Raw genomic sequence first — 19,428 nt, 5'->3', positions numbered from 1 at the left:
CTCAGATGCAAAGTGGAACGGGGGCCAGAACAGTCACAAGCATTTGTGGGGACAAGTATTAACTTGATTCCAGGGGGAAATGACCAAAAGGTATTTCAACCCCCTCAGAGCACTGAGTTAGTAGTGCAAGACAGCACACATGGAATAGGACGGTACTCTTCTAGAAGGACAAGTGGACCATTTGCCATATAACCTATGCCCGCCAAGTGGTGAATGGCATGAAAAAGGATCATTCCCAGATTGAGAAGGAAGCCGTAGTTATCCGATGGGCGGCTGGCCCGTCCACTTCTGTTCCACCCCTGATGGAAGACACCTCCTAGTGGATGTGGATGAAGGACTGAAGTGCAAACCGGCCTGATTTATGACCACCAACACTGTTGCCCCCCTCAAATTCAAGAGTATTAGGGCAATCTATGGTCTGCCTCAAGAACTCAAGTCTGACACTGGACCCCTAAACCAAGGGGGAGAAATACAGCGATTTCTTTCTCTGCAGAGCTTTGGTCATGAGTGCAACACACCTTCACCCTCCAAACCAGCGAAGAAGCAAAACAGTTCACGCACACCCTCGAGGAAATACTTTGGTTGCCCCAAAACACCAGGAGGGCCTTTAGTGGCTGTACTCCAGTGCTTTTCACAAGAAGTCACAGGCAGACCCAGATGCCACCATGACAGATCTTTGAGTGCAAGGCTTGATACCCATGCACCCATCATGGATACGACCAACCCTAAGAATGCCATAACAGAGCCTGTGCACACAGGAAGAGGAAGTGAAGTACTGGAAGGCCAAATCTCCAAGTGGGTGACAAAGTTCTGATAAAACATAGCTGTCCGCCAAGTACTTCAAGATGCTGGTTGCCACGCGCCTGATCATATAATATCAAAACATAACAAGTGCTTAATTTCAGCCAGTAGTTGCCGGAGGGGGAAATGGGCACTTATTTTTGGTGACTGGCACTTATTTCCCTGAATCAGATACCTGCTGAGTGCAAGAGAGGGAAAAACACACAGATAGGAAAGACGGAGTAAGAGAAAGGTGGCAAAACCGGGACAAAGGGAGAAAGCAGGGACCTTCCAAAAGTGAGGAAAGGGGCAGGGAGCGTCTGGTATTCGATTAAAGAGGCGTGAGGTGGAATTAAAGACTATAATCCTTGGCATTCGGCATGCCGATCATTAATTGCACCAGCCACCTTCTGAGCAGAGTTTCGTGCATCGTCACTCTTTCATTCACAAATTAAGCACAGAACTTAACAGCCATATTTGAAAAGTGCACGTTCACCCCTTGGGGCTCCTGACAAACAGCAGATGTTTGTAGTTGCCCAACTCAGTGGAACCACCTTTATTGACCTCAGTAGGAGAATAGGCTGAGTGAACCTGTTGGTATTCAAACCAGTGAACTTGAGGAGCAGTACAAATGCATGTAGTGGAAGTTCTGCTGAATCCCCAGGGCGGAAGTCCATCCTGAAGCCACCGTCACAGAGGCTAATAAGAACCTCAAACATAGGCTAAAGCATTCGGCATATGGTAAACTAAGGAGAAGCATAAAAAGATCATCTAAGCACTTGTGCCACTGACAAGGTCCTGCATATTACCTATTGTATATGTCCTAAAAGAATCAGCCGCAAGGCAGCCTTAGAGGCGTTCCCATGGAAGTCACCTTTTTTCGATAGCCGAGTGCCTTAGAGAAGGTTAAGATGACCCTTGATAACTCCAAGGATGCTAATTTTTGGGATACAGCTATTCCGATTGGGTGGATCTGATACCTCAGTCTCATAGTTTTTTAGTCCAATGATTTCTCCGTGCTAAGCGGTTTATTAACACCCTTAGTATCTAGAAGGAGTGTGGAAGGTACATCTGGCTTGGGCCCTGGGTGTTTAACAGGATGGAATTCGGATATAGGGGAAAAATTGGACCCAGGAAACTGGGCATAACCTGTGTGTGGCCAAGAGGGGCCAGTGATTCCCGAATAATTACGATATGGTTTCTTTGATTACCACCTTTTTCTAGGAGCGGATATTGCAAGACTATCCAGCTCAGTTAGGAACGTGCTCCACACAATTCTTCTCTTTTTAGGGGATAACGTGCTGAGAGCGTATTCATTTTTTGACAAAGTAATTTTTTCTGTCAACTCTTATTGAACTGTATTATGTAGGTGATGCTGTATTGATTGTTGATTGCAAACTGTATTGTGTGAAAAACTGAGATCGTGCAGATGCTATTCTGGCATATTGCATATTCGCCCTATGTTGTAATACTACATATGCATTTTTATCTTGCTTTTCTTGAAATTTTCAGTCGAACTGTTTGTTGCAAATATTGTAATAGCACTGAGCTCCTACTATGTAATTTGTAAGAGTGCACCACGTACGATTGCCCCTCCGATTGGAAAAACAAAACCACAAAACATAATTTGAGTTGTATTTATCCAAATTACTAAAATTGCCATGGATTCCCCATTGAAGCATATGGCATCTAGGCTCCCCAAACGAGAGAATTAATATATTTTGCCATGGATGGCATTTATGTACAAAGGCACAAACATTTCCCTGGCCTAAGGAGAGAACATTTGACACAAATGTAATTTAGCACACTAAAACACATATAAAGGCTAAACATGCAGGACAAAAGAAAGACAAAAGAGAGTCAATGTTAGAATTATGGGGTATCTTTGAATAAGCTAAAACTGATAGCCCCACAATGCTGATAGCGAGCAAGGCGTGGGCACCTCCCCCACCATATGCAGGGATGCATGTACTCACACCAGCTCATCCTGCATTAGGATATTCAGATCCCACAATTATAGAAGCAGACCGAAAAAAAGACAGTTATGTCTAAGCCCGAGAAAACCAAAAGCAAGCGAGCCCAGGCGCCTCCAGTACATTCCTAGTCGCTGGGGAAGTTCCGCAAAAGCTTTACTCCCCGTCCACAATGCTCAACACCCCCAGGCAAGTAAAACACACACTCCCACTGGTTCAGACGAGTATAAATGAGTGTCAGGAAAGTTTATGGTGATTTTCGATAGTGACTCAGCGAGCTCGGAAGAGGAAGGGAGCCCAGTCCCCCGGGAACTGATGGCTAGAGAAGGGCTAGAGGGACTGGCCTGGTAGCCAAGGACGAAGAAAGACTGAATTTGAAGGTGATTCCAGGCAATTAAAGCAGCGTGTCGCTCTGAGCAAAAGAGACAGGTCAGACAACACGAGGGAGAGAGGCGTGAGCTCATGCTTGAGAGAGAAAGGGCACGCAGCAAGGAGTTAGTGCAAGGGCGCAGGACAGCACGCTCTTTTCATGAGGGAAGCGGGGCCAATTACAGGGTGCAGCGCTGGGAAGAATCAGATGTAGATGAAAGGCTACTAGCAGGGCTCAGAGCCACACCATTGAGTTGACAAAGGAGAGGGGCTGACCAAGGAATAAATGAACAACGCACCCTGGTACTTACCCACCCACAATGCAGGAAAAACAAAATGGCACCTATGAGTACCCACGAGGGAAGCAGCAATGAGGATACGCGTTGCTCTGCATGGATGCACGACAAAGATAAACTAACTCGAGGGAGATCATAGCCAAAAGGAAGGCAAGACTTTTGCATAACCATTTTGAGACCTACTAGCAAATTGGACTGAGGGAAGGGACCAATATGGCAGGTTTTGGCTGAGGGAAGGATCGTTTGTGCCAGAGGGTATGGCAGAGGACTGCATCAGGCATGACGGAGGAAACCCCAGTTGGGAATTCCTCTACATGTAGCAATGCCTAGCAAGATGGGAGCTCTTGTTAAAGAGGAACCCATAGAATCACCTATAACGAGAATGTACACGTTACTATAGAAGGGCGCTGCGGGGATTAGATACGTGCCATGGGCCCAGATGGACAAAGAGGGGTTGAGAACAAAGTTTCCGTCATTGCTGGATGGGGCAGGAAAATGGATTACATGCTTCGAGAAGAACACTGCAGCTATCAACCTAGCAATAGGTGACATTAAGAACCTGCTATGCAGCCTAATTAGGGAGTAGACAATCATGGTGTTCACCCAAGCTCACATTCCAGTAATCACGCTAACAAATACCCAGCATGATGGGCCGCATTTAATACGCACAAGCATCAGATATGGACCGCCCGGAGAGAAATATTCTCTGACCACCCAGATGTAGGAGGGCTAATGGCAGAGAGCATGAAGCCACAAGAAAAACATAAACAACTTCCTAAATAGAATGAGGGAAAGATGGGGACAGGAACCCAGACAGCCATGGGCCAACACAGTCCCACAAGTCACATTCTTCTATAATATTTCGAAGAAAGGGTTGCTCAGCAAGATACAGAGTGGGCTGGACAGTGTAATTGGTTTAGATACCAAACCCTAGAATGAAATACAAGCTCATGTACTCCACTACCATAAGAAAAAGCAAGAAAAGAATAGAGAAAAGCAGGAGCAGACCCAAAGAGACACAGCAAAATTAGTGCAGCATAAGTTGAAAAAGACTACCCTCGAAGGCACGACGATGACCTCAGCCATGCAGATGGCACCAGCTGTTGCGGCTCCTCCGCAAGGCGGAGCAGCGTTGCCCTACTACCTCGCGCAGAGCCTGCAAACGATAAATAAAATGATGCTCTAGCATTGTTTAATTTTTCGTTTGCTAGCTTGTGCATAGAGGGGCGGGGCATGGGAAGTGGAGGAGGAGTGCTTGCGCACTCTGTAAACACTCCCAAAACACACATGCGCACTTAGGTTTCTCAAACCAGGCTACATTCAACAGCCAGGCTAGAGAAACCCCCACAGACTCCCTGGTCTGAGCAGGGTGTCTTTTCAGCCCGCTCAGACCAATCCCTGCACTGCTCTGCAGCACAGGGATTGGCTGGGAGTCTGTCCCAGGAGCTGCTGGGACCCAGGAAGACGAGGAGAGGCGGCACAACGCTGGCGGAAGCTGGCGGCTGAAGGTACGTTTTTGAAATTATTATTAATCCGTCATCACCTCTCCCCCCTCGCTCGTTCTCCCACCCCCACTCCACGCTTACTCTCTCCCTGCGCTCCCCCCACCTGCCCACCAACTTTTGTTAGTGGCAGCCACCACTGGGCACCAGCCACAATGGGTGTTTCACCACAAAACTTTAGAGGGTTCCAAACAAGTAGTCCTGGAACACAAACAGGTTATGGTAGTAGAGGCCATGGATGCTGGCTGCAACCAGACATTAGAGAGTGCTTCTATTGCCGTAGGTGGGGTCACCTGGTAGAGGTATGCGGGACAAAGGCTTACCATGTGCAGCAAAAGCAGCAGAGGTTAGAGAATAAGGGCCAGCTGCCACAAAACCCCAGGCCACAGGATATGGTTAACGTCCCTCCTCAGTACCAAGCACAGGATAATCAAAACATTTCATACACTCAGTTGTAGGGAGGTCCGCCATTCACCACACAACTGAAGCAGAGATCAAGTAATTGGGTAAGCACGTGGCAGAAGCAACCACAGATAGGGAACCCAGCACAACAGAGACCGGGACCACAACCCCGGCAAGGAGGGGTGACATTGTGCGGACGTAGCGCCTTCACACAACCACAGAGCCCAAATTCACAGTAAAATAGACAAATAAGAATAATCCCAGTGACTTAACCCCAGTAGTTCACCTCCAAGATAAAGACAACCAGCATCCCCTACCACTTCCCCCTAAACATTGTATCAGATCAGAATAGACTAACAGACAGCATTGAGGGATCCAAAGATCCAAAGATTTTGCTTGCGTCTAGGAATTCTGGGCTGCTGGTGGCTGTGTCGATCCTGCGTCCACACTAACGACATGGTCATCCTACAGGGCCGCAGTATAACCAGGTTGCTTAAGGCGTTACGAAAACCAAGGCCCCACTGATCCCCCAGTGTGGGGTTCACTGGCCACACCCCATAGACAGGGCAATCTGACGAGGGGACAGGACAGCATCCAGAGAACTGTTTAAAATGAGACACCCAGGTCCCACAGTCGAAGTCTAATGGAACGCATTCCAATCACCAAGCCGAAAGGACCCCATTTTAGGGCATCATGTCCGCGCTTAACATTTCCTTCCCTGTATGTAGTCCCAATAGCGCCCCCAAATGTTCTAGAAGCCTCCAAATTAATAGAGGCTTCGCTTTCAGTTCTAAGCAAAGCCATCCTCAAACAGGAACAATGTTCTTCTTGTGCCTGGGAGGATAAGACCCTAAAACTCCATAGCCCCACATGCGAGAGTCAATACGCTAAGAGGCCTCCGCACTCAATTTTCCACCCTTCCAGAGATTGATGAAATAGCACCAACTCCGTTGACACAACAGTATTTAATCTGACGAGCTCAAGAGACCCCAGCCGAAAGCTAGAAACAGCGGGCTCACCAGAAACACTGATAAAAAGCAGGGTGTGGTCCGAGGGAGGGGGTGCCAGAGATAGAAGCTTTCAAGCCCCTACCCCTGCTCTAGATGGAACGCAGAGCACCGAGTGTACCCCTTTCAGGCTCACCTTAATTCCAAGCATAGTCCACTAACCTTGCTCTAACCTTGCAGACACAATCCAGAAAAATAGTCTGCCCTGACCTCCTACCCTATGGGGCAGCATGGGGGAGAGGAGACCACAGGCCAGCCTCTGCCCCCCCCCCCCCCATGGGGCAAGGGAAAACAATGAATTATGCGACTCAAGGAAATGCCCAAACTAAAAGAAAATTACCCAAAAAGAAAATTCCAGATAAGAATGCTGGGTCGAGATCAGTCAAAGCCGGCGACTGATGCTACAAGGGAGGAACACGTGGCACATCACGTGGCAGAACCAGGGAAATGCACAAACATAAAAACGTGTTCTCTGGGCATGTTGCAAGGACTAGCAACACCAAACAACAACATGCTCCCTCTTCCCACATTTCCACGTAATCAATCAATCAATCATGGCATTTGTAAAGCACACTACATACCCGTGAGGGTCTCAAGGCACTGGGCGGGGGAAGCTGCTACTGTTCGAAGAGCCAGGTCTTGAGAAGTTTTCTGAAGGTCAGAAGGTCTTCGGTCTACCGTAGGAGGATGGGGAGGGTGTTCCATGTCTTGGCCGCGAGGTGGGAGAATGATCTGCCGCCGGCGGTCACTCTTTGGATGCGGGGGACGGTGGCGAGGGCGAGGTCTGCGGAGCGGAGCTGGGGGGTCGGGGTGTAGAGGCTGAGTCGGCTGTTGAGGTACGTTGGTCCGGTGTTGTGGAGTGCCTTGTGTGCATGGGTGAGGAGTTTGAAAAGTATCCTCTTGTTGACAGGGAGCCAGTGTAGGTCTTTCAGGTGGGGTGTGATGTGGCTGTGGTGAGGGATGTCGAGGATCAGGCGTGCGGAGGCGTTCTGGATGCGTTGAAGCCGTTTCAGGAGTTTGGCCGGGGCTCCTTCGTAGAGTGCGTTTCCATAGTCCAGTCTACTGCTGACGAGGGCCTGAGTGACCGTCCTTCTTGTTTCGGTGGGGAGCCACTTGAAAATACTGCGAAGCATGCGGAGGGTGGCTCAATGATTAGAGTGGCAGACCCTGATGCAGAGGTCTAGCCCGGGACCAGGGTTCAATTCCCCGCCTCGGCGGGTCTTGGGCTCAAAAATTCCATGGACCTGATAATTCTCGCCTCGGTGCCATTCCAATCATGGAGTCCCACTCTGCAACTCTGGGCAATAGCTTGCTTAATCTCCACAACGGCCCCCACAACGCTAAGGATGCCTGGCCTCCACCTTGGGGGTGCCCAGGAGTGGACGCCTCACAGGGAAAGCCAGGATGGGTTCCACAGCGGTATTCGTACAAGCGCCTTGAGACCCTTGCGGGTGAGTAGTGCGCTATACAAGTATCAATTTACAGGGTGTTGAAGCAGGAGGAGGAGACTGTGTTGACCTGCTTCGTCATGAAGAGGGTAGAGTCGAGGATGACCCCTAGGTTGCATGCGTGGTCGGTGGGAGTTTGGGGTGTTCCTAGTGCAGTCGGCCACCAGGAGTCATCCCAGCCCGAGGGGGTGGATCCGAGGATGAGGACCTCCGTCTTGTCCGAGTTCAGCTTCAGTCGGCTGATTCTCATCCAGTCGGTGACGGCCTTCATTCCTTCGTGGAGGTTGGATTTGGCGGTGTGGGGGTCCTTGGTGAGGGAGAGGATCATCTGGGTGTCATGGCGTAGGAGATGATGTTGAGGTCATGTCGTCGTGCGATGTGGGCGAGTGGTGCCATGTAGACATTGAACAGCGTTGGGCTGAGGGATGAGCCTTGGGGTACGCCGCAGATGATTTTGGTAGCTTCGGAGCGGAAGGGGGAGGCGCATGTACATGGAGCAAACATACAAGGACTGAAATCATAACTTACAGCAAGCACACTGGGAATTATATCAAAACAGGTGGCCCCCAGCAGAAAAATAATCTCGAGATGGGGCGCTGCACTCTTATGCACGCACCAGGCGAGGTGTTTTTTGGAAAAACTGGTGCCGCCCATAGAACACCTGCTAAAGCCCCAATCCCTCCCTGAACTCAATGGACTACTCCACAACTTACCTAACACTAGTCTGACTACCCAGATCCAAAATGTCGGTAAAGGTCAGAAAACACCCTAGTAGGATAAGGGGGGGCTGAACGGCTTATATAAATGAGTTCTGTCTCATTAATATTGTGTATAGTAAGCACCCTCACTACCCTAAAATCTGAAAGACGTATCCAACAGGGGTCACCTTCCGACACCTCCCCAGATTGTGACTGGTAGATTGATGGGATCACACCCCATTGGTAAAATTAAGGTTCTCTAAAACCATTGAGAACTGAGCGTATGTAACTAACCTGAATTAACAGTCAACAAAGTTCTTATTCAAAAACAGGTAGCCGCAAGGACAACGAAATGCACCAATGCAGATTTGTCATCAGCACCTACAACCCAAGGAAAACAACATGGGCCCTCAGCGAGGGGTCTGCTTAACACACACGACTCTCAAAGAACAGGAGAAAAGTGCATGGGTGCGCCTTTCCAACCTGCGATCGAGCTCTTCCATGGTGATATCACCGTAGAACTAAAAAACGCAAGCTTTCATGAACTGGTGAGAAGGAACACGGCCACCGGAGGAGAGCAGAAAACTCCCAGGAGATGCACACCTCGAAATGCAGTGTCGCAATAAAAGTTACGTATATTTATGTGGTTATGTACGATCTGCCTACTATGGATAGACCCACACTTGAGTACTACCGAGGAATTGCCAAGTCTAAAGAAGTTCAATAAAAGGTGCCTGCATAAGGAGCTCTCAAATGTTATCTACAATTACACCAAACAGAACACCAGCATCCCCCATGCAATGCACAGTGCCCTATTGCAGAACACATGGTACCAATACATGACCACAGTCGGCTCCCAAGCATCAACTAGTTCATGTTATTTTGTTTATTAATCCAACATGCAGTAGGCGCAGACAGGCTTTACTTGTCCCAGGAAGTAACCCCTGAGAAAGCAAAATGCCTTATATACTTCTACCTATGTAGAATAAGGGACAAGATCCAATCCAACAAGACAGAACCACACGGGTAGTTGTAAACATAACCTGATATGTCCCCAAACCAACAGCTCTATACATCCTAACTGAACCCGCTGATATCCAAACAGATCTGGATAGGATGCAAAGGAAGGGCCACATAGGGGAAGATTTCACATGGCTCCGAGATTTATAGGAGAAAAGATTTTTGGAGGTTGCAAAACCGCCAACTCAGTACACAAGCACGTCTGCTCCAGCGTCCATCTATACACTGAAGGTGTCTCTTAGTGTAACCGGGGTGGTCTTCTTAAACAATAAATGGTCTCCCAGCATGGTATTCTTATGTAGGGAGGTCCTGCTTAAAGATGAAAAGGGGAATGGGTCAGACGGGGAGGGACAAATGAAAGTATGACCACCCAATGTCAGAAAACATGGGACACCGAGGTGGGTGGATACATTTGGTTAGAAGGGAAAGGAACCCAGATGGTATGGCAACTAACACTGTATTCTTTATTTTTCAGAGGAAAAGGAACGCTTCGGATGGGCACGAATGCTAACTGCTGAGTGATATTATATATTCTGAATATGCAATGGGGCACCTCCAAGCTGATGGGCCATTACTGGCGGTTTGGTAAGCACATCTACACTCAGCTTGTTCCCGGATGGACATGTCTGTGTTCCCTGGTCATTATGCACACCCCGACCCTGGTCATTCCTGGAGAAGAGCTATCAGATGTGGGAGATGCTCAAAATTATGAATCGCACTGAACTTGACCTTAATTTTATCAAAGAAGAAATGCGAGCAATCCACCTCATGGTAATGCTGCACCGATATGTACTAGACTTAATGATCGCAATAAAGGGAGGGATCTGTGCCAAGATCAGGCGGCTTGCTGTATGTTCATCCCGGGGAATAACATGGACAATGCACCCCGGATCTTGCCATTCAAGCACTGCACAATCTACAAAGAAACATGCGCGAAAAATGAGGTGACCCTGAGCAGGAGTGGTCTTTGAATTGATCTCCTGGCTTTCACGATGGCTATCTGGTTTATGTAAATCACTGTTGCCAGTTATCATTATGTTGCTTTTGGTACGTGGGGTGATACAATTGGGGATAACCTGCTGTAAAAATGCAGTTCTCAAACTGAGAAGAATGCAGGCAAATAGGCAGGTAGTTGCTGTCAAAAGCGAGCACAAGGAACAATAGGCCTCAAATAAAGTAACTGTCAAAATGCATGAGTTAGGTAGTGTAGTTGAAGAGACAACTAGAGGGGGGAATGTTAATTTGGAAATTGATGCATTCAGTGATGAAAATGAAACCTCGTCCTTATTAACAGAATTGCCCGTTGTGAACTCCACATCAACCTCGACTCGCAAATATGTAGTCAAACAGGCCCTGAGACCAAGGCCCGGGATTGCTGATGGATAGGTCACAGGTGGGAGGGTGCATAGTTGGCAGGCATGCTTGGGCAGGAAACTTTTGATCAATCCCACAGATAGACACAGCAACATTACAATAGTCAAGGGAGATTGCCCCAATACAGCAAACATGGCCGGAGGGTGTACCTGCGCTCGTAAAAACACCATAAAAAGTCAGATGCCACTTGAGTTAGGAACATATAGCCAATTAAGATCTAGCACACCCAATGGTCATGTTATCCCCACGCCGGACATCTGGACATTATATACTCTGGCCACATTGTGTCCACACGAGGTTGAGACCTACCGGTGGTAACCATAAAAAAATTAATTTATTACTCCAAAGTCAGAAACCAACATTCCTCACCATATATAGTATGCCGAAAATTTTTACAACCCATCATGTTTTGTATAAAAGAATAACACGGACTGATTGTAAATTGAGACAGTCCTCAGACTTTGTGCCTGTAACTGTTCTCCTGGACGTAATGTTTAATTAAAAAAACTGTTCCTGTTTGGCCAAACGCCTTTTGTCTTCTGTTTTTAAGGTATTTTGAACTCAAGTAACAGATTCATGTAGAGTCCTCACCAATATTGTCTAGCGTGGAAAATTACAAGCGTTCTTTCATTGGCTACTATGCCTCAATGTCTTTCATGAGTGAGACCTCTGACCCGCTATCATTGGTTGGATGAAATGACATTTATTCTTCCTCCTAGCAGACAGCCTCAGATTGACACCAATAAAACATCACTGACCTGCTTGAATGCTGCCATTTCTTTGATATTAACTCCTGGTGGGAGGCAGGCACCATTTATGTCTTACTTCAGTCAATGGGAGTTAGCAAGTGTCACCTTAAGATGGATTTGAGGAACACTGAAGGCAATGTTGCTTCCTCCATTACCAAGTTGACGTATTCTTCTGCAAAGAGGTCTTCATTTTTTGTGGTGGCAAAGAGATTCATGACATACAACCCATTGGGCTGTACTCCTTTCCCCAATGGTGTAATTGTATGAGTACAAGAGAAGACCAAATCTTCCAATTCCAGAGAGCATCTTTGCTCTGAGATTACTAAGTATCATCCATAATGCCTGATGACCTGTGGATGTTGTGAATTGCTTGCTGTCGATGAACAGATTAAAGTATTTCAGTCCCAGCCAAGGAGTAGATTCACTTTTTCAGGTTCAGAGTACATTCTTCCAAAGTTGGTTGTACGTCTACAGACATAAGACACTGAAGTTGGACTCAACAAAGTATGCCATGTTTTTCAGTGCCTGCCGCTTTCACCTTGAGAGTCCTGAATGCGTTTTTACATTCTGGAGCAGAATGACTTTACCTTGTTTTGTTAATTCTCTTCATGGGGTGTTTGTTAGTTGTTGGCGTAACCTCTGACCTAGTGTGAGCAGTAGCAAGCCATTTCTAGGAAGGACTATACATTGTTGACTTCAAAAGAAGTTAACTTGTCATTTAGAGCCTTCATCTTGTCACAATCTGAGCTCCTACATTTGTCTGAAAAAATGTGACCATAACATTTTAGACTGTCCTTGTGCAATTCATCTTTTTCTACATTTAGCATTACATTGGTCTCTTCTATGGTATTGCACAGAGTTTCTTTCATCTCTCCTTCTATTGCAGGCCCTGTGCCCCATAACAAAGAGCCCTCAATCATTAGTACCTCAGTCAGGTTCATTTCCACCCACCATTTTAAATATGCATAGCGGGTTATCTGCAACTCAATGGGAACGATCCATACCACACATCCCGTCCCTATGGCCCGAAGCTACTCAGCAAAGTAGCCATCCACCCTCCGATTTGAGAGTGGTTATAATAAATGATAGACCATTCTCACAGTCCAGACAATTGCATGGGCTCAAGGTAATAGGTTCTCTCCCCTGCGGCACCTGCCAGAGGAAGGTGACTGGAAAATTAGGCCCACCTTACTCTAGAACGAGGAGTCCTCTCAAAATCTAAGAATCCTAAATTGGAATATCCATGGGTTCGAACGTTTGAGGAACAGCGGTGAACTGGAAGAAAGTTTGAAACCCTTCCATCTGGTATTCCTTCAGGAGTCTTGGTTAAGAGAGGACCAGTCATTCGCAGGATTTATGACCTTGAATAGTAAAGGTCATTCCCGGGGTACGGGGACAGCATCTGCAGGTGTACTGACATTAATATCGACTAAGGTGATTAAGAGATCATTAGAGGTCATAAATGTTTCAAGTGGTTTGCAGCTATCTGTTGTGGAAATGGTCGTGGGTAAAAATGTCCTTAGTTACTTTCTGCTTATAAATGTCTATATCCATAAAGAAGACTGTAGGAGAGTAGGGTCTGCTATCCTATGGTCACCCAAAATGTTTGCTTTTTGCTTCACTGGTTTTTGACATATTGAGGCTGTGGGCCTGCTAATCAGACCCCCAGCCTGCTGTTCTCTCTACTAAATTGACACTATGCACTATAGGTGCATAACCAATTGGAATTGGATCACCCTGTGAGCCCCTGTACCAGTGTACACTAGGTACCCAGGGCATTGGTGTATCTAAGGCCTACCAGGGGCTGAAGCATGTATTGTGCCACCCCTGGCCTGGCCTAGCAATTTGACACAACTGGCTGATCACTCAGCTGGGGTAAGTTGGTGTAACCACCTCTTACTTAGGTGTAGTATACCTATACCTAACCTTGAATGGGACACATGTTAACCTATAAGTCACTCCTATGGCAGGCCTTAACAATCCTGAAGGCTTGGTTCCATGTGAGATGGTGCTCTGGCATGAGCCGAGCCTGTCTGCAGTGGTCGGAACAACTTCCTTCTACCGTTTCCAGATATCGTCATACCATATACTCTTAAGTGCATTATGAACCTCGCGGTTAAAAGCTAACTTTGGTTTGGCTTTATCAAAACATGTCGAGTAAGGTGTCATACGCATTGGAATACTAACCCCTCGCCAATTCTGGCGACGGGGTTAGCATTCCACCCTTCTAGAGGGGCACGACATGTACAGTACCTGAAACCCGGGTAAAATCAGACATAGCCTCAGCTCCACAAAATGAATGCTGCCACCACAGACACAAGTCTGCCCTCCTGCTGCTGGGAGGCCTTCCAGCTTGGGAGACGTGGACAAAGGGTCTCCTGCCAGGGGAGGTGCGAGCACCACCCCAGACAGGATTTTGTGTATTGGTCAGGTAGGGCTTGAATGGAATCAGACATGCCTGAGGCTCACAAGGAGCCTCGGTGCATATGCCAGTTCAAACCGGTCCTGGGGCACACCAGCCCTGGACCTGGGGCGAGCTGGACAAAGGATTGGGGGTGTAACCACCCCCTTCCTGGTCCCACCCTTAGGGAGGGACCTAGCAGGTAGTCCGGCCCCTAGAATCCGCTTAAAGGTAGGAGCTGTGTCCTAAGACTTCAGACATCCTGGAATCAACTTACTACAAAGAAGAAGACGGGAACTTCGACGCTCTGCTGCACAGAGGACAGAAGGAAATCTCCCCTATGGTCAGGGAGTGACCATCTTGCTAACGCAAGCACCAACCAGCTACTCGACGTCTGCTTTGCCGCCGCCTCCTGCCGGAGTCCGAGCCCAGAGACCAACATGACCTGGACCTCCAGACCTCTCACAGCCCGATCCACAGTCCCTGCAAAGAAGGAACCCGTGGAAGCACCGAGACACATGGAGCCAGCCATCTTGAATAGACACTTGACAAATTGCAAGCGCAACAGCAGAGGCTCCCTCTAAGTTGTGCTTTGGGTCCTGAGAAGCCCAACATCCGAGCAGCATCTGTACCAAAGGTGTGCCCTCCAGCATCTCCACGATCTGCGTGGGGCCCCTCTGCACTTTGCATCTCGACGCGCCTGCCCGGTCCCTGGCCCGTTGGCTAGTGGCCATTTTTGGCAACGAACTTTGAAAACTACGATGCTGATCTGGTTGCTCCAGACTGGCCCCTGCTGCCCTCCAAAGGAGCAGCCCCTCTGACCTTGCTGGTCAGAACAATCAGCTTTCTTCATTTTCCATGACTCCTGCCTTTGCCAAGGCTTGTTTGCTTCCTTTGAGTCGCCGACACCGCCGACAGCGAGAGTATACGTGGGACAGCTCGTGAACCGACTCCTGGACCTCGTCGACCTTCAGGGACCACATGGCTGCGGAGACAAGCTACACCTCATCACCTGTTTGCACCCGACATCGCCTGGTACCTACCTGGTGCCACGCCGGTCACTGGGTAGTGACTGTGAACACTGTCCCCTCTGCTTTCAGGTCTTCTACAACTCCGATCCACTCTTGGATCTACCGCATCTCTTCTGGACCGGCCGCCTGCAGCATCTTTGTCACCAGGCTCCATTGAACAGATAGATGAAACCCGACGCACTTCGAGACCTATGCACCCGCTTCCTGTGGGTGAGGTAAAGCTGGCAGTCCGGTGCCCAAGTGTAGAGAAACATCTCTAGTGTCTGTGTTTTAAGTCTTAAGTTCGTAGTCCATCCAGAAGACCCTTCTAGCAGTAACTTTTGAACTTTTATGCACCCATTGAAAACCTATGGGAGCCCGCGTGTAACTTTCCTCACTGCACACGCGACCCGTGGACATCCTGGTCACTAACTGAAGTTAGCTCCTTGTAGGCCCAGCGATTCTAGATGCCCTAGGCCTTTTCCCTTTACTGTTCGTGGTACTTATACCACTATTTTAGTATATGGTTTGAGTGGCCACCAGGGCCCATCCATATGAAGTGCAACTTCTGTATATTGTAATACTTTCTTGTTTAACGATTTGTGCTCCTGTGCTCATAAAGAGTCTAGGGGATACTTTGAGTAATAAATACATATATATTTTGAATATATATCTGTGTGGTGTCCTTTCATTGGTATAAAGGGGGGTTACATATGGTAAAACAGCCTGCTTAACACGCTTTAACGAGTTTAGCCTCAAAGACTGCTTAGCCTATGCTACCACTAGGGCAGCTAGTCCGAAAAGGTTGACTTACAACCACACCATAAGGGTTGCTTGGCATGGTACAAGGTGGTCACTTTAACTAGTGAACATCATATACCAGGCCAACTTCTCACAAAGACCATCGGCAAATGAATCGTTGGCTGGAATTATTTGAATCCCCTTTCCAGCATTTGGTGTCAAAATACCCAGAAGCAGTGATTATAATGGCGGGGGATGTAAATGCTCGTCTATTCCCTGCACAGTTAGACCAGCACTTAGAGGACGTGCTGGATTCCTACAATATACCCTTAGCACAGTTTCCTCCAGGTACCATCAAAAGAAGAGGCCAAAGTGTTGATTCAAAGGCTGGCAAGCCACGGTCTGATTTACTTAAATGGACGCTTTAAAAAGGATTCAACAGCAACATTCCGGCAGGGCCACTCTTGGGGCCCTATTGATTATATATTCACGTCCTTTGGCATTTTGGCCTTTTAAAGAGTTTTGAAGTGACAAAATATGAGGGCACTGACCACTGGGCAACTATAGCAGTTCTTGTTTTGTGTGAGCCAGTATCCCCGGAGAGGGTTTGCCTTTAGAGATGTCGTACCCTCGTAGGCTCACAACACGTTTAAACACTAAGGGCCATATGTAGGTAGCCTAACATTTACCGCTTCATAAATACCGAATTTTACCGATTCAGTATTTATGAATCGGTAAATGATATGTAGGTAATCTATCGGTAATATTTACCGATTCGTAATGGGTCGGTAATTTAGAATTGGTATTTACCGATTCGGTAATGATGCATACCTTCCCATTGATTCCTATGGGCCAGGAGGCCCATAGGAGTCAATGGGAAGCCAGTTACCATTACCGAATCGGTAAATACCGATTCGGTAATGGGGGGAGCACAATCAAGGGTGGCAGGGTGTCACAGTGACACCCTGTTGCACCCCTGATTCCTGCATGTGTGCACATGTGGGGCACATACATGCCCTAAGGGCATGTATGTCTGCCACATGGCACTGTTAGTCCAGCAAAATATTGCTTTTTGCAATGTATTCAGTATTTAGCACCAACATATATTTGGTGCTAAATACCGAATTATTTTCCCTACACATCACTCATTTGAGTGTCACCTACATATCATTTCAGGATTCGGTATTTACCGAATCGGTAAAATTACCGATTCGGTAATTTTACCGATTCGGTAAATTACCGAATTCTGAAATGTGCCCCCTACATAGCAAAAGCCTAAATACCGGTCGGTAACGGGATATTTACCGAAAATCGGCCGTTACCGACCGGTATTAGGCTTCCTACATATGGCCCTAAGCATCTTCAACAATTAGCATCACTTCAGTTAGAGGAGATGATTCCTATCCACCCTCTTCATGTGGATGATGTAATTGTGTGGTATAATAATATTGTACAACGAGTTTTGGGCTGCATTTTAGTGAAAACAGGTGAAAATGGCGCACAGACAAAATCCTGCCCGAAGGACTATCCGGGCTGGTTCGATCAGGATTGCCAAAAGTTGAAACGACAGGTAAGACAGAAAGCAAAGAGTGCTAGTCGCCATTTCGTTCCCTTAGCTACCCAAGAGCTGGTCAAACAAACGTCAATATAAATCCCTTGTGCAGACGAAAAAGGCAGCTTTTTATTATAGTAAGTGGGAGGAGATGCAGGAGATTATAAAATGATCAGCAAAAATTCTGGACAAAGGTCAAAGAATTTAGTGGTCAAAGCAGGGGTACTCTGGTCTGTATGATTCTGGAAACTCAGTGGGCTATTTACCTGACAGAGTTATATAGGGGACCTTTAGTTTCAGATAGCCCTCAGCATATCTACGGGCAAACTCTCCGAGCCAACTGGTTTTCAGTAAAGGAAGTTAAGGCAGTTATTGAGAGACTAAAACTCTCTTGTGCAGCCGGCCCTGACAATGTTCCAGCGGTAATAATTAAAACAAATAGTGTCTGGTGGGCTACAATTTACTCTACCTTGTTTAACTGGGTCGCAGGGTCTGGCCTTTATCCCTTCACCTGGAAGGGGTCAATAGTGAAACCGATTTTCAAAAAAGGGAGCGGTACAGACCCAATGCACTATAGGCTTATAAGCCTCTTGGATATTTCATTAAAGATATTCTCCAAGATTATCCTAGCCAAACTTGAAGAATGGGTCACCGAAACTAAGAGAATCCCACTAGAACAAGGGGGCTTTCGGGAGGGTCATTCCACCGTAGACCATTGTTTTGCATTGTGGGCTATTACTCTAAAGGCTCTGGAGGAAAATCATAGATTGTGCAGTTATTTTGTAGATTTCCGGACAGCCTTTCGATTCTGTTGACAGGGATATTTTGTGGGGAAAACTTGCTGCTTGGAACCTACCACCATACCTTCTTGAGGCTCTTCAATCCTTGCACTCCGGCAATTGGGCTCAGGTAGAGCTAGACAAGTCAGGACGGTTGTCCCAAAGAATCTCTATCGACAATGGCCTACGCCAGGGGTGCGTTTTAGCACCCTTACTTTTTAGTTTATTTTTGGCCAGCCTCCCAACAGTTATTTCCCAATCAAAGTCTTTCTCGCCTAAAATTGGGGACCAGCATATCGCTTGTCTCCTCTATGCAGATGATTTGGTATTATTGGACTATACTCCTATTGGTCTGCAGAGGAAACTTAACGCCCTGGCATCTTATAGTAAGCAGAACCAGCTCTGCATTAATCTGGAAAAGACTAAAATTATGATTTTCGGGGAAAAAGTGCAGAGTTTTTTCTGGTATTTAGATTCACAGGTGGTGGAACAAGTGGATCAATATAAATACCTGTGTTTAACTTTTAGGAGAAATCTGAATTGGGGCGCGCATTGGGATGCCATTAAACAGAAAGCCCTATTGCAGGCAAGCTGTCTATCGGGATTTAATGGTAGATTCAGGGGGCTATCTCATATCCCATTACTAAAGGCCTATGAAGGGAAGATTCCACCGTTAGGCCTGTATGGGGGAGAGGTCTTTTCTCTTGATCCAACCTATGAATCGGACAGACTGGAAGGGGTAGTGCTTAAAAGACTTCTTTCACTCCTCCAAGGTACCATGGTCCAGGCTATAAGGAGAGAGTGCAGTCTGGTTTCCTGGAACATGGTGGCCGCTACTCGGGCTCTAAGATACTTTAACACTCTGTTGGAGGATGATGAGGTCGTCAAAGTCTCCAAACTGTGTTGGGTAAGAGATCCAAAGTAGTGAAAGGATGTGGGACAAGGCCGTTAGAACCAGAATAACTGCAATTAAGAACTTCCATTTAAATAGTGGCACAGTCACATCCTGGCTCACCTTTCCAGGAAAACGAGTGCTGAGAGAATCTGCTGCTATGGCGTTAGAATAAATTGATTTATTATATTTAAAGAAGAATTCCTCGATTAGTTTCTCGTTTGCTTCATTTGGCCAGGATAGTGTATTCCCTTATCTATCACGATTACTAGACCCAGGTTTGAAAAAATAAATGTTAAGGGTCCGGGTGGGATGTAATCCAATCTATTCATCCCACCCACATAGGACTGGGGTGCAGAATAATAGTGGTCTTTGTCCCTGCCCTTTGAAAGTCAAATGTACTCTTACGCATATTCTTATGGATTGCGTTTTTTA

General features: G+C 47.1%; 1 protein-coding gene across 2 annotated transcripts in view; it reads right to left on the bottom strand.

Moving 5' to 3' along the window:
- Positions 1–19,428, bottom strand: part of LOC146783278 (somatomedin-B and thrombospondin type-1 domain-containing protein-like) — a 404,714-nt gene that overhangs the window by 300,510 nt on the left and 84,776 nt on the right. The window lies entirely within an intron of this gene.

The sequence above is a fragment of the Triturus cristatus genome, chromosome 11 (genome assembly GCF_964204655.1).
Source record: "Triturus cristatus chromosome 11, aTriCri1.1, whole genome shotgun sequence".
NCBI lineage: Eukaryota > Metazoa > Chordata > Amphibia > Caudata > Salamandridae > Triturus > Triturus cristatus.
This window is presented reverse-complemented; position numbering and strand designations above follow the sequence as displayed.